Raw genomic sequence first — 13,951 nt, forward strand, 5'->3', positions numbered from 1 at the left:
ATGACTCACGAGCCCAGCCGCTCCACGGCATGTGGGATCTTCCCAGACCGGGGCACGAACCCACATCCCCTGCATCGGCAGGCGGACTCTCAACCACTGCGCCACCAGGGAAGCCCTTTCCTTAAATCCTTGATTTTTACTTATGTTTCAGTGGGTCGGAGTCTATATGTACTTAAGTAATTTGAGTAATTCAGGAAGATTGCGTGAGTGAATATCTGAAAGCATCCATAAAGTCTTAATGTATAGCATGTAAACTGCCGTCTTCCTTCTTATTTTAAAAATTATAAAAGTAATACAGGTCCATTGTAAATAATTCAAGTATTACAAAAAAAAAAAACACACCCCAAATCCATAGGTAATGAAAAATCCTTCATCACTCCACCTTCCAGAGATAGACTGTGAAGAGTTTGGCATATATTCCTGTAGATTTTTCTATATACATTTTAGCATATGTTAGCATCACTATAAAATGGGATTGTACCATCCATATTGTTCTTTAACTCGCTTGATGACGTGGATTTCCTTTCTACCCCACTTTTATAAGTGATCTGTGAGTGTCTCCTCCTGGCAGTCATGAGCAGCCTAGCCCGCTAGATCTGGTATCTTCATATCTGAGACTGTATGATGCCTTCTTCCTTGAATAGCAATCCAACTATGTGTGATTTTCTTGGGTCGCAACCTTTCACAGTACAGTGAATGAGTCCAGCTAGCCTCAGACATGTTTAGGGACCTGCAAAAATTCAGTCCAGTGGGTGTTCAGTTGACTTCCTTCCCCACTGTGCAAGAAGCCAGTGTTGACTCCATTTACACCTTCATCTCAATATTCCTATAAACGTGTCTATAAATGTGCCTGTTCCGTACTTTTGCCTTTGAATTGGTTATAGCATCTTCCTGGGTCCCTGGTTAATAATGAGTTAAAGAATATCTTTAAATGTGTTCAGTTTGTTTCTGTATAAGAGTCGTGATTGTAACTTAAAAAAAGTTATCTTTCTTGAGAAGTTGGGAAATGGTGTATTCAGCATTGTCTATAACAACGTAGCAGGCATGATATGATGCTACTCTGTCTTTCTCTTTCTGACTTCACTTAGTTTGATAATCTCTAGGTCCATCCATGTTGCTGCAAATGGCATTATTTCATTCTTTTTGATGGCTAATATTCCATTGTGTATATATACCACACCTTCTTTATCCATTCACCTGTTGATGGACATTTAGGTTGTTTCCATGTCTTGGCTATTGTAATTAGTGCTGCTATGAACATAGGGGTGCATGTATGTTTTCTAATTATAATTTTCTCTGGGTATATGCCCAGGAATGGGATTGCTGGATCATATGGCAACTCTATTTTTAGTTTTTTGAGGAACCTCCATACTGTTTTCCATAGTGGCTGCACCAATTTACATTCCCACCAACAGTGTAGGAGGGTTCCCTTTCTCTACACCCTCTCCAGCATTTGTTATTTGTAGACTTTTAATGCTGGCCATTCTGACCAGTGTTAGGTGGTACCTCATTGTAGTTTCGATTTGCATTTCTCTAATAATTAGCAATGCTGAGCATCTTTTCATGTGCCTCTTGGCCATCTGTATGTCTTCTTTGGAGAAATGTCTAGTGAGGTCTTCTGCCCATTTTTGGATTGTGTTGTTTGGTTTTTCTGTTGTTGGATATGATGCTACTATGGACAATAGAAAGCAAATATATATATGTATATATGCAGTATGATTAAAACTGCATTTAACATTCATAAGAAAATAGACTGGAAAAGGTATACCAAAATATAATGTATTAGACTGCTTGATATTGTTCTTTACTATATTTTCCAAAAGATTTTACATATGAATGATGCTACCTTCGTTACAGAAGTCCAGTGAGGCTCCAGTCTGAGCCTTTGTTTTATTGATGGAGTAATGATTGTTTAGGGATTGTGAGGGGCTGGAGAGAGGGCCATCCTGTTCCCTGCACAGCTACAGGGTTCCGTGCTGCTGGAGAGTGAGGGAGGCATATGATGATAGTAAAAGCAATAATAAAATAATGAGTATGTAGATTGTCCCAGGAATTGTGCTAAGCAGTATCTAATTTAACCCTCACAACAGTCCTTTGAAGTAGGTACTATTGGGTCCCATTCTACAGATGAGGAACTGAGGGAGTCAGGAAACTTAGGAGGCTAGGTAACTTGTCCAACTAATATATGGTGAAGCAGGAATTGAAACTCAAAAATTGAACGTGATACCCTGCATCACGTGAGAAACAATTGGAAAGGAAATCCTGGGATGCCTTTCTGAAAAATCACCCCCATTCCTGAATCCAAGCCCTCAGAATCAGTTTATTCAGGAAACATTTCCTGAACCTCCTCTGTGTCCCAGTCCCTGAGGATAAGACATGGCCGAGTCTTCAAGTAACTCACGAGCTAGGATGAGCTGGCGGGAATGGAAGCAGGAAGGGAGGGTGCTGTGGGAGCACAAATGAGGGGCACCCGTGGGGCAGGGGTAGGTGCTTCCAGGAGGAGGTGACAGCCAACTTGAGTCTCAAAGTAGGGCAGAGCCAGCCTGGTAAAGGGGTTGAGGGAATGGTAAGGGCATTCGTGGCAGAAGAAAGGCCAGACCAGAGGGGTAACAAAGACACACCAGGGAAGCACTCATTCTAGCACTGCTGTCCCCTACCTCCAGAGCCCCCCCATCACCTTCCCCAATTATAGAAAGCCATTTTGTTCAGTGGAAAGTGGACGCAGTTGATTGTTGGGGGCGGGTACCTGAACATGCCAATCAGAGCCCATTTTTCTTCAGGATGTTTGGACTTGGGTCAGACCACCCCTCCCCGAGGGTTAATGGTGTAAGAAGCAGCCTGGGGCAGGTGGAAGCAGTGATGTGCAGAGGGTGTGTCAGGCGAGTGGGGCGAGGCTGTGCGAAGTCTGAGCGGTGGCCCTACGCATCCCTGCAGTCCAGCTGTCCGCCCAGCATGGGGTTCCATGCCACGTGCCAGGTCATCTTAATCTAGTTCCCATTTCCTTTAGATTGTCCACATTGGGTTCCTGTCACCTGTAATGAAAGATCCCTGCCTGACACAGTCTCCGAGTTGGTCAGACTGAGTAGAGGGTCATTTCAGCTGACTCAGAGAGGCTGATTTGTAGATCAGGAAGCCAACTGATTCATTTACCAGGAGAAATTCAACTGCTCATTGGATCATCGTTTCAAGTCATTATTGCTGGTGTCTCCTTTTCCTGGAGAAAAAGCACGTGGATTGACAAATGGACGCTTGGAACCCTCTTGGTGAGCAGGCCCCTGTGTCAGCGGTGGTTTTTGTGGCTCGTGGCATCGGGCTAGGGCGATCCTAGCCAAGAAGGGCAATCCTCATGCCAAGAAGGAAGAAGGTTGTCAAAGAGGCTGGGCAACTGGGTGTGGCCAGAGGTGCTGCTGGGACCACGGCCTGGGCTTGTCACACTGCAGTCCTCTTCTCTCTGGTCATTCAGACCACCTTCTTCAGTCAGCACCTTCCTGCAGGCGAAGCTCAGGACCCATGAGTGGGCTCAAGTGCCTGAAGATGATGACACTTCCATCCTGGCTTCCCAAACTGTGGCCTCAGGCCACCTGGACGCAGCTACTCCTGACGCCTCTGAGGGCAGCTGTCCTGTCCAAGCCCCTGCAAGAAGCAGATCGTGTAACCCCATCCACCCAACCCTGAGCAACAGAGGCGCCCTGGTGGGCTGCCTGTCAGAGGCCTGGCAGGGCACAGGCAGGGCAGTCAGTGACTTGGGGCCTGGCTTGAAAACACAGGCTGGCTCAGGGGAGGGGTCTTAAAAGACCCAAAGGAAGCTGCAGTTCGTGGTGGGCTCTACGGCTGGAGGTTGGGTAGACTCAGGGGCTGGGGTGGCCGCAAGTGGCCAGGTGCCAGCTGAAGTTACCGGGGAGTAGAGATTGTGGGAGAGAAAGAAGCCTGGGTAGGGAGAGAAACAGAGTGGGGGCCAGAGACAGACAGACAGATCGGCTAACAGAGAGACGGTAGCTGAATCCCAGAACTGCCCCGTTTCTGGTCCTTCCCTAGACTTGACTAGGGGGCTTCACAGCATCTTCAGGGCCACCACCCTGCCTTACCAGAAGTGTTGGCAAATCCCAACACTTTTCCTGGGTGATGCCAGCACGTCGCTGATACGCTCCATCAAACTGAAAGCCACAACCGAGCAGGCCATTTCTGCTGCTGCAGGCTGGGCTGCTACCTTGGACAATGACTTACGACTTTACTCTTAGAGGGAACTTTCAACTTCGGGTTGGGGTCTCTTTGGTGTCTTCGTATGTGCAGGTGGGAATCTTGTCTTAACCACTGAAACCCACAGATGTGTGTCCTGGGCCTCACTATCCTCACCTCTTAAATGGCCATTCTGCAGCCTGCTCCATTATGACAGCATTGAACTTTATCTGAACCCTGTGCTCCCAAAAGGCAACTATGATTAAGAAATTCCCGGGACTTCCCTGGTGGCGCAGCGGTTAAGAATCCGCCTGCCAACGCAGGGGACACAGGTTTGAGCCCTGGTCCGGGAAGATACCACATGCTGCAGAGCAACTAAGCCCGTACGCCACAACTACTGAGCCTGTGCTCTACATTCCGCGAGCCACAACTACTGAGGCCACGTGCCTAGAGCCCGTGCTCTGTAACAAGAGAAGCCACTGCAATGAGAAGCCCACGCACCGCAACGAAGACCCAACGCAGCCAAAAATAAAGAAAGAAAGACTTGAAATGATACAAAGGTCCTGTAATAAGAGAACGAATGAACGAAAAAATTCCCCCACCTCTTTAAGTTCTGGGGAAACAGGACCACCTTGCTCTTGCATATTCCAAGAAAACAACCCGCCTACATCCTTTCTTGCTATTCCCACGAGACTGGTTGATGACTCCCTGGTTCACCTGCTCTCTAAAACCTCACGCCCCTTCCTTTTCTTTGAGAGGGTTCTCGTTAATGAACCTCCTCTCTACTGCAGTAGCCTGCATAAAATCTGTCATTGTCTTGTGCCTTTTGCTTTAACGATTACTAGAAGCTGTTGTAAGCATCTATTGGGTGGGGCATCTGGAGTCCCAGGTTCCAGTCCTGGTTCACCCAGGCCTGGCTTCCCTTTCTGCCAGGTTTCAGTTTTCGTTGAGAGCTCCCTAAGGGCCCCTTACTTTCAGGATGTGAGTGGCAACTCAGCCTCTGCACGGGGAGGCGGGGCCTATACAGCAGCTGTAATATTTGCATGCCGCCACCAGAGGGCGACGGCTCCGCGGAAGAAGGCCCTGGCCGCTGCACCCGCTCGCCCCCGCAGAGCCTTTAAAATGCGCTTTGGAAGTGGAAGCCAGGCAGCGTTTTCAGCCCTCGAGTGCTTTCCGCTGGTACACGCCGTTGCACTCCAGGCATTTCTTTTTCGCTCCCGCCTCCGGAGAGTCCTCCTCCGCCGATGTCAGTCAGAAGACTCGTGAGTGAGCTGGAGAGGGCCCAAAAGCCAGCCTTGAGCCTCTGGGCCTCTAGCGCTTGTCTGGGGACCATGTCCCTTCCCTTCGTGCGGCCCTCTGGCCCCCTTCTCTATTTAAGACAAGTTGAAGAATCCTTCAGGCTGCAGGCAAATGGGGAGGAGAGGCAGAAGGGAGGAGTCCAAAGAGGACTGCTTGGGGGGCAGCATTTAACCAGGCACTGCCATCAGCCAGTTGGAGCATCACAATGTCACCTTAAAGTGGGCAAGGCAAGAGCTGTTACCCAGCCTGAAGGATGGGGAAACAGGCTCCCAGAGAGAAAAAGGGATTAGCCTCTGGTAGCACAGCTAGTAAATGGCAGAAATAGGACAAGAACTGGGTTATCCAGACCCCAAACCAGGAGCTCTTGGGGTGGCCAGGCACACACAGACAGAGATGGTTCACCACTTGGCAAAATTAAACATGGGCCACTCCAACAGAAAGGGGCCCTGGACATCCTTCAGGGTGGAAACCAAAATGCAGCCATTGAAAGGACTCAAATTGTCGAGTTTGAAGTATTGACGTGGTAAGATGATCACATTTGCTTTTTCAAGTGTGTAAGTCTACATACACATTTGAAAAGCAAATATAAATACCAAAGCTAAATATAAATTAAAAGCAAATATAGGGGGCTTCCCTGGTGGCGCAGTGGTTGAGAGTCTGCCTGCCGATGCAGGGGACACGGGTTCGTGCCCCGGTCTGGGAAGATCCCACATGCCGCGGAGCAGCTGGGCCCGTGAGCCATGGCCGCTGAGCCTGCGCGTCCGGAGCCTGTGCTCCGCAACGGGAGAGGCCACAACAGTGAGAGGCCCGTGCACCGCAAAAAAAAAAAAAAAAAAAAAAAAAAAAATCAAATATAGGGACTTCCCTGGTGGGGCAACGGTTAAGAATCCACCTGCCGATGCAGGGAACGTGGGTTCGAGCCGTGGTCCGGGAAGATCCCACATGCTACAAACTAACTAAGCCCGTGTGCCACAACTACTGAGCCTGGGATCTAGAGCCCACGAGCCACAACTACTAAGCCTGTGCACCACAACTACTGAAGCTTGTGTGCCCTAGAGCCTGTGCACCACAACTACTGAGCCCACGTGCCACAACTACTGAGCCTGCGTGCTGCAACTACTGAAGCCCTCGCGCCTAGAGCCTGTGCTCCACAACAAGAGAAGCCACCACAAGGAGAAGCCCATGCACTGCAAGGAAGAGTAGCCCCTACTCGCCACAACTAGAGGAAGCCCACGAGCAACAACAAACACCCAACGCAGCCAAAAAAAAAAAAAATTAAAAAAAAAAAAGCAAATATAAAGCAGCCAGACTGTACACAGTGGGCTGTCTCTGGTGGTTGGAATAGCAGTAGTGGGAGGAGGGTTTTCATTTTCTCTGGATTGTTCAAATTGTTCATTACTCACATATATAAACCAGAAATGAGAAGAATGATTCCGTATTTCTGTTTGACAAAAAGTAATACCTCCTTGTTAAAGAGTTAGAAAGTACAAAAGAGTATGAAGAAAATGAAATTCATCAGTAACCCACCTTCCTCCCCATAGATATTGATGTTTTTTTTCTGGTTGGTTTCTTTCTCTACAAGACGTGAATAACAGTATTAACTGTAGAGGAATGTTGTGAAGATTGAGGGAGAGGGTGTATATAATAGCTAACATTCCAGAAGCGTTAGCCATTTTTATATATAACAAAATCAGTACCGCACTGTATATATTTTTTATATGCTGGTGTTTTCACTTACAACATTGCTTCATGAACAGTTCCCCATGTCAACTCTTCTTTAAAAATGATATTTTTAGTGACTGCACGAAATTTCATTATATTTAAGTACAGTTTATTTAACCAATCCCCGATCGTTGAACCTTTAGATTGTTTCCAAATTTTGCTGTTAAAATAACAGTGAGATTAACATTTTTAAACATCTCTCCTTGTCAGCATTTCTGATTACTTCCTTAGATGGATTTCTGGAGGTAGGATTACTGGGACAAAGGGTGCAAATATTTTTCAGGCTTTTGATTCAGGTTACCAAATTGCTTCCCAGAATGATCTTGCCAATTTACACTCCCACCTGCCGTGCGTGAGAATGCCTGCCCCAGAGCACACAAAGGAGGGATTTTTTGGCGATGGGTGAGATTTGATTATGTTGCTGGTCTGAGGAGAAGGAGCCCCGTAGGGAGGGAGGGTTTAAATTTTAGGAGAGAGAGAGGATGTCGAAAGGAGTGAGGTCCCTGGGAGAAAGGGATGGGGTTTTGAAGCACACTTATAGGAATTGTCTTGGATTTAAGAAGGGACACCTCGTTTTCTGAGATGGGTGGAAAGAGGTGTGATTGGGTGTGGATATACAGTCACTGTAAGTAGGTAGGTGAGAGTCAGGACAGCTAGTCTCTAGGGGTCCCGTTTGCTCAATAAAGTAGGAGGCTGAGTCATCCATTCCAAGGTAAAAGCTGAGGGCTAAGGAGGAGACTTGAGGCAGGGCTGAGGGATGCCACCCTTTAACTTCCAGGGAGTAAAAGTGTTGACAGTCCAGTTGAAGCAGATGACCCTGAGTTTGTGGTGGCAGCATTCTTAAGGGCTGTGTGTACGTTACAGCATGTAGCCACCTAGGGAAAGAAAAACTTGTACACTTATTAATCTAAACCAAATCTTTCAAAGTATGTGGTAAACAGTAGAAAACAATGAGGCTGGAGGAGTCATGGTAGTAAAAAGTTTATGAACTTCTGGAGCTGTACCAAACTTTCAAGGAACTGTTAATTCCTGTCTTCTATAAGTTTTTCCAAAAAACTAGAAAAGAGCAAAAGCTGCCCAGATCATTTTATGAAACCAGTGTAATCTTGGTTCCAAAATCAGTAAAGACAAAGCAATTAATGAAAGAATAGGCTTGTTTCAACTATGATGTAGATATAAAAATCCTAAATAAAGTATCAGCTAACTAACCCAGTCATATAACCCAGTGTTATATTTAAAAAAATTTATTTCGATCAAGTAGGGTTTATCCCAGGAATTTCAGGTTGGCTCAACATCAGAAATCACCTCATTAATAAAGGACAAAAATCATACAAGTATCTCAACTGGTGAAGAAAAAGCATTTGATAAAGTTCATGACCTATTTATGGTTCAATGACTTAGCAAACTGGATATAGGAAAGACATTTTTAACTTGGTAAAGGTGATATATCAAAAACTTAAACCAATCATACTTAAGAGATTTTTAAGTGCATTCTTTTTAAAATCTGGAAAAAAATACGGAATCCAACTGTACTGCTACCATTCAACATACAATAATGGAAGTTCTAGACAAAGCTATTAGGAAGAAAGAATAAGAGAGAGACGGATTAGAAAAGATAAAAGTATCATGTTGAATGGATAAAGAAGAATGGAGATACACACACACACACACACACACACACACACACACACACATATATATAAAATTTTCTTTAATGGAACATTACTCAGCCATAAAAACGAATGAAATAATGCCATTTGCAGCAACATGGATGGACCTGGAGATTATCATGCTAAGTGAAGTAAGTCAGAAAGAGAAAGAAAAATACCATATATCACTTATATGTGGAATTTTAAATATGATACAAATGAACTTATTTACAAAACAGAAAGAGACTCATAGACGTAGGAAACAAACTACGATTACCAAAGGAGAAAGGAGGTGAGCGAAGGATAAATTAGGAGTTTGAGATTAGCAGATACAAACTACTCTATATAAAATAGATAACAAGGTCCTACTGTATAGCACAGGGAACTATATTCAAGAGCCTGTAATAAACCGTAATGGAAAGAATATGAAAAACATATACATGTATAAACCGAACCACTTTGCTGTACACCAGAAACTAACGCAACAGTGTAAATCAACTATACTTCTATTAAAAAACTATCATCATGTAGAAATAATATTTTCATTTGCCTTGTAAAAACAGAAACAACAGATAGACCGTTCAAACTATTAAGAGAATTCATTAAAATCCCCAGATACAATATTAACCTAAAAAAATAAATCCGTAACATTTTTCTTCACCAGCAGAACCAACTTCTAGTTACAATAGCAGCAAAAAAGCGTGTACAATGCCTAGGAATGAACTTAACGAAGAATATAAAAGAAACCGAGTTGGAGGCAGGCGCTCGCTGAGGCAGGAGGAGGGCTCTGGGCCCGCTGCCCGACAGGGATTTAGCTCGCAGAGCTCGGCCCTGCGCGCGCGTGCGCGCAGCGCGCGACCCCACACCCGCCCACTCATCCACCTACCCACTCCCTGCGCCGCCTCTTCCCACCCTGAGCAGAGCCGCCGAGGATGATAAACACCCAGGACAGTAGTATTTTGCCTTTGAGTAACTGTCCCCAGCTCCAGTGCTGCAGGCCCATTGTTCCGAGGCCTCTGTGGTGCGCCTGATGCCCCTCACCCACTGTCGAAGATCCCCGGTGGGCGAGGGGGCGGCAGGAATCCTTCTCTCTCAGCTCTAATACATAAGGACGAGAAGCTCACTGTGACCCAGGACCTCCCTGTGAACGATGGAAAACCTCACATCGTCCACTTCCAGTATGAGGTCACCGAGGTGAAGGTCTCTTCCTGGGATGCAGTCCTGTCCAGCCAGAGCCTGTTTGTAGAAATCCCAGATGGATTATTAGCGGATGGGAGCAAAGAAGGATTGTTAGCACTGCTAGAGTCTGCCGAAGAGAAGATGAAAGTGCACTACGTCTTCATCTGCTTCAGGAAGGGCCGGGAAGACAGAGCTCCACTCCTGAAGACCTTCAGCTTCTTGGGCTTTGACACTGTGCGTCCAGGCCATCCCTGTGTCCCCTCTCGACCAGATGTGATGTTCATGGTTTACCCCCTGGACCAGAACTTGTCCGATGAGGACTAATGGTCATAGAGGATGCTTTGCCCAAGAGCCACAGTGGGGGAAGAGGGGAAGTTAGGCAGCCCTGGGACAGAGGAGGGAGCTTCTTGCTGTCTAGGGAAGGACGCTGAGGGGCTCAGGGTGAGGGTTGCCTATTGTGCTCTCAGCGTTGACTCGTTGAAATTGTTTTCCATAAAGAACAGTATAAACATATTATTCACATGTAATCACCAATAGTAAATGAAGATGTTTATGAACTGGCATTAGAAGCTTTTTAAACTGCGCTGTGTGATGTGCTCTATCTAGCCTAGGGGAGGACATTGCCTAGAGGGGGAGGGACTGTCTGGGTCCAGGGGCAAGGCCTGGAGAGCTGGTGGACAGCACTGTCAGGCTGAGGTTCCCCTGCCGTTGGGCTTTCTTTTTTGGTTTTTAAGACCTGTGTATTTTCTTTCCTTGCTTCCTGTCACCCTGGGGACTCCGGAGTATAGGCTTTTCAGCCCCTGGGCAGTGTCCTTCAGTTGTTTTTGACACTCCACCTGGGCTTCTCTCTGTGCATTTGTATCTGGCCTGGAGAAAGCAGGTCTGACCCCTCCTTTACAGCTTCGTGTTATCCTGGCATTTGGTTAAGCTGGCTTAATCTGTTTCATGTTATCAGTGTATTTAAAATAGGGGCATTGAAGTTCACTCCCACCACCAGGGCTTTTTTTGGGGTGCCTGGGCCTTAAAAAACACTAGCCAAACTCCAATTCTCAGATTACGGCCAGGAGTTCTCGCTCTTGGCCGCAGGCCCAAGGTATTTCCTTCCTAGGGTCACAGACAGCAGAGGGCAAGAGGAAGAGCAGCTCAGGGCCTGGGGGTTGTGGGAGAATCTGCTCCGAGGGACGGGACACCTCTGCCTGGCTAAGTCTAGTGCTAATGGCGCCCCTCTCTGACAGGTTCTGAGTAGTGCCTGAGACCCTGCTCCCCAGGGCTTGGCAGTGGCACTGAGGGTGTAGAAGTGGCCTGCCCTTTTCTGTTTTCACTGAACAGCTTGTTCTAAGGGGGGAGGAAGGGGGAGAGGTCTAGACTGGGCGAGGGGGTGGGGGTGTCAGGGAGGCAAGTGTGTTGTGTTACTGTGTCAATAAACTGATTGAAAGTTGTGAAAGAAAAGAAAAGAAGCCTATGGAGAAAACTTTAAAACTCTACTAAAGGATGTAGAAATCAACCTGAAGAAATTGAGGGAAATTTTATGCTCTTGGATGGAATTACTTAATGTTACACAGGAGTCAGTTCTTTATGAATTAATTTATATATGCAATGAAATCCCAGTAAAGATTCCAGGTATATTTTCCAGGAACTTGATATACTCATTCTAAAATTTATGTGGATGAGCAGGATTAAGTCAACCTTACAAGAGTGAGGAGCAGCACACTGCAAAGCCATGTAAGAAGCCAGACGAAGCAAAACGAGAAGATTGTTTTGCACAAAAACAGACCAATAGACCATGGAATAGAACAGACAACTCAAAGTCAGACCATGAGCATATGGTTGTTAGGCATCGCACATCAATGAAGCAGGGGCAGATTAAACCAGCTCAGTAGACGGAGAAAGACAAAGTAGGATTCCTGCCTGACACCGAATAGAAATGTACACTCTAAATGACAAAAGACCTCAATGAGAAAAGTAAAACTCTACAGCTAATGGAAGAAAATATAAGAGGGTACCTTTGGGACCTGGGTTGAGAACGGAACTCCTTATACAAAACCTCAAAAGCACAAACCCAGAAGGAAAATCATGGATTAATTTGATAATGTCAAAATTAAGGATATCTGTTCAACAGTGGATACCATGGACAATAGATGATAGAATGGGAGAAGATATTTATAAATCTAAAAATGATAAGGAATTACTATATGGAATATACAAGTTACTCATGCAAACCAAAAAGCAGAGAGGCTTCCCGTTTCCAGTTGGGCAGGTAAGGAGGTTGGAAGTCTGTACTCTGTCCTAACAGGTGAAAAGCTGAAAAAAACCGAGAATAAACAACCCTTCTTAGACCTGTCATAGAATTGAGGACACAGGGCAAACCACTGCTCCAAAAAGTGGAAACACAGACAGGTGGATACTCACAGCTACCAGAGCAGAAACCCATGGACAGAGACCTCCCTGGGAACCAGCAGTAGGGAAACCTCAGCTGTGATTGGTGAATTGCTGGAGACTCCATGTGGACAAGTTTGAGATTTAAAAACTCCAGGGGGGCCCAGTCTCATAGAGGCGCCCAAACTTTTGTTGAGTTTTACCTCTAGGAGCTCTACCAGGGTGTCACAGCAAATGTCAGAGAAAAATCGGGTCATGCTTCCAGCAGGGGGAGACAAAAAGTAACCATTTTGAAATATGTCAGAGGGTTCCATTCTTCTTAACACCCCCAGAAGAAACCATTTTACCCCAGCCTAACCTGCTGGGGTTTCAGCAGAGACTAAACAATCTGGGGGAAGGAAAATCCCCAACTCCAGCCAGCTGTAGCCATCCTGTTCCACTTAAGGGGCTGAAAAAAAACAGAAGCACTTGTGAAGTTCACAATCCAGAGGTACATTCTCACTAAAAGACTGAGCCCTGGGCTTCCCTGGTGGCGCAGTGGTTAAGAATCCGCCTGCCAGTGCAGGGGACAAGGGTACAAGCCCTAGTCCGGGAAGTTCCCACATGCCGCGGAGCAACGAAGCCCATGCGCCACAGCTACTGAGCCTGCGCTCTAGAGCCCGCGAACCACAACTACGGAAGCCCGAGTGCCTAGAGCCCGTGCTCCACAACAAAAGAAGCCACTGCAATGAGAAGCCTGTGCATCGCAACAAAAAGTAGCCCCTGCTCACCACAGCTAGAGAAAGCACGCACGCAGCAAGGAAGACCCAAGGCAGCCAAAAATAAATAAATAAAATTAATTAATTAATTAAAAAAAAAAGAAAAAGACTGAGCCCTAACCATAGGACTATAGGACTCCCCTCCTCACTTCCTCCTCTACCACATGACTACAGGCCTATTTACTGCAGTTCCTTTACATCATGTCTGGCTTTCAAAAAAATTACAACGCATACTCAAAGGCAAAAAACACAGTTTGAAGAGACAGAGCAAGCACCAGAACAAGACTCAGACCTGGCAGAGCTGTTGGAATTATCAGATTAGGTTTTAAAATAACTATGATTATTATGTTAAGGGCACTTAGATGGATAAAGTAAACAACATGCGAGAACAGATGGGCAAGTTATGCTGAGAGATGGAAATTCTAAGAAAGAGTCCAAAAGAAATGCTAGAGATCAAAAACATGATAACAAAAATGAAGAATGCCTTTGATGTACTCATTAGTAGACTGGACATGGTTGAGGAAAGAATCTCTGAGCTTGAGGATATGTTTATAGATGCTTCCAAAACTGAAAAGCAAAGAGAAAGATGACTGAAAAGAGAAATGGAACAGGATATCCAAGGACTGTGGAGAACTGCAAAAGGTGTAACATACACATAATAGGAGTACTAAAGAATGAGAGAAAGGAACAGGAGAAACATTTGAAGCAATAAGGACTGAGAATTTCCCAAAATTAATATCAAACACCAGAACACAGATCCAGGAAGCTCAGAGAACACTAAGCAGGATAAAA

General features: G+C 45.8%; 1 pseudogene; it reads left to right on the top strand.

Annotated features, from left to right (window-relative positions):
* The first annotated feature begins 9,702 nt into the window (after window positions 1-9,702).
* Window positions 9,703-11,395, top strand: LOC132531739 (ornithine decarboxylase antizyme 2-like; annotated as a pseudogene).
* Window positions 11,396-13,951: the final 2,556 nt, after the last annotated feature.

Source organism: Lagenorhynchus albirostris, chromosome 1 (assembly GCF_949774975.1).
Source record: "Lagenorhynchus albirostris chromosome 1, mLagAlb1.1, whole genome shotgun sequence".
Lineage (NCBI taxonomy): Eukaryota > Metazoa > Chordata > Mammalia > Artiodactyla > Delphinidae > Lagenorhynchus > Lagenorhynchus albirostris.